Raw genomic sequence first — 2,783 nt, forward strand, 5'->3', positions numbered from 1 at the left:
AAAAAAAGCAGGGGGAACAGCAGAGGGAGGGGGAGAAGCAGGCTCCCCCTGAGCAGGAAGCCCTACATGGGGCTCAATCCTATGACATTGGATCATGACCTGAGCAGAAGGCAGACGCTTAATTGACTGAGACACCCAGGCACTCTAATAAAAATCTATTTTTTTAAAAGATTTATTTATTTATTTATTTATTTATTTATTTACTTACTTACTTACTTACTTACTTACTTATGATAGACATAGAGAGAGAGAGAGGCAGAGACACAGGCAGAGAGAGAAGCAGGCTCCATCCTGGGAGCCCGACATGGGACTCGATCCCGGGACCCCAGGATCACGCCCTGGGCCAAAGGCAGGCGCCAAACCTCTGAGCCACCCAGGGATCCCCTAAAAATCTATTTTTTTAAATTAAAATTAAATTAAAAAAATAAAGTTGAGATACATCGACCATCTTCCAGTTCCTCATTTCTGGTTGAAGAAATTCGTACCAGAAAAAGAAAGTGCCTTGATCAACGTAACACAGATTCTCCCCAGGCCAGAAGTGAAACCTAGGTCTAGCCCAGTTCCAGAGGCTGTACTTGAACCACCACCCCACAGTGTAAAAACTGGTGTCAACTTACTTTTGGGTCACACTCCCACTAAATGTACAAGCATATCTGTGTCAGCACATGCTTGCCAACAGTGCTATTGGTTTGGTTTTTTTTTTTTTTCTTAGTTTGATAAGTGAATCATCACATTTTAAACACGCTTTATGCAACCACCTATAGAGTACCTGTAGGAAAACTTCATAAAGATACACAATCATTTTCCATTTAAATGTTACCACCAACATTTGCATTTAGTACATTAAAATAACTGGATACTGAGTTTTTAAAAGCTAAAAAGAGTAGCAGTTTGGTGAAAACTTACTCCACATGCTTGCAAGTGCATGTTGTTTTCATTTTCCTAGGTTAATTCAGGCACCAACATCCGTACTGGAAACTGAGTCATCTGAAGGGGCAGATGGCCCAGATGTTACAAAGGCTGCTCCCCCACCCCCTCAGCGTGATGGGAAGGACTTCACCTCTGAAAGTTCCTCCTTCAATCAGGCCCTAAATATAGCACCGCCCCAGTTCCAGCATGGGATAGATGCATCCAGTAGATGGCGGAGTCTCACAGAACATGGGCTGGTGTGGCTGGCTGTCCACAGGCCAGGTGACAGCTGGAGAAAATCAGTTCTCAGGGCCCCCCATGGCCCCCTGCAGATGCACCTGGCCTTCTCTAGGGAGAAAGAAAACAGATTTCCTGTGTGGGTCCCATCAGCCCTGCCCAGGGTACCCAGGGAATTTGGAGATCCTGGCTGAACCCACCAGGCAAAAAGGGCCCTTACCTCCCATCTCATCCAGACTACCCAAGGTGTGTCCAAGGACCAACAACATCCTTTTGGGAACTTATTGGGAATGCAGATTCTCAGGCCTCCTGCGTGTACTCCCATCAGGAACCTTGGGTGGGATGGGGAGCAATCTGTTTTAACAAGCCCTTTGGGTGATTCGGATGCATGCGGAAGTTATAGAAACACCAATTAACTCCAACTTCCTCATTTTAGGAATGGGGAAATTCAGGCTAGACGAAGGAAGTAACAGCACACAGCTGGGCAGGGGCCGAGACAGCACATTCAGGGTGTTTGTCCCACAGTAGGTCCTTTGGTAGCTTCCTTGTTTTCTTCATTCATTTGCTCATGCATGCATCATTCATGCATTGGACCTGCCATCAGGCACTGCAGGCTGCAGTGGGGCCTCAACACCTCAGCCCCATGGACGCTGAGCGGGATCAATCCCCAGGCCTGCGTGCTGTGGGATGTTTCCTAGCATTCTCCACCTTTACTCCCTGGATGTCAGTAGAACCAACCATGCAGCTGTGGTATCTTCAGACACGGCCAGATGGCCCTCTTATGTAAGGCTGGCAGATAAAATATAGACTGCCCCGTTAAATTTCAACATCAGAGAAACGATAAATAATTGTTTAGATGTGTATGTCAGATATTGTCAGCCTATATTTTTACTTGCAGAACGTGGCAGCTCTGTCTCGGGGGCAGATCTCCCTTCCTGAGAACCACTGACCTAGAACCGTCCATTGGGATTTGAGATGTACAAAGGGCAGTGAGTAAAAAGATCTGACGAGATAATCAAATGCTATTTGCCAGGGTGAACAGGAACTTCATCATACTCATCTCTGTACCCCTAGGAAGAAGGAGATTCTTGTTTCATCTGTCTGATAAACCACAAAACAGACTCTTAACTATAGAGAATGCACTGAGGGTCCCTGGAGGGAAGGTGGGGGCAGGTGAGTTAAATGGGTGATAGATATTCAGGAGGCACTTGTAGTGATGAGCACCAGGTGCTATGTAAGCGATGGTTCACTAAATCCTACTCTTGAAACTAATATTACACTGTATGTTAGCAAACTGGAATTTATTTATTTATTTATTTATTTATTTATTTATTTATTTATTTTTAAGATTTTATTTATTTACTCATGAGAGAGAGAGAGAGAGAGAGAGAGAGAGGCAGAGACACAGGCAGAGGGAGAGGAAGAAGCAGGCTCCATGCAGGGAGCCCAACATGGGACCCGATCCTGGGTCTCCAGGATCACGCCCTGAGCCGCAGGTGGCACTAAACCGCTGGGCCATCTGGGCTGCCCAGCGAACTGGAATTTAAATAAAAACTTGGAACAATGAATAAATTAATATTCTATTAGATAATAGGTATGGAAACACTTTTGTCTGTACCAGGTACCTGAGTCTTTAC

Source organism: Canis aureus, chromosome 5 (genome assembly GCF_053574225.1).
Source record: "Canis aureus isolate CA01 chromosome 5, VMU_Caureus_v.1.0, whole genome shotgun sequence".
NCBI classification, from domain to species: Eukaryota; Metazoa; Chordata; class Mammalia; order Carnivora; family Canidae; genus Canis; species Canis aureus.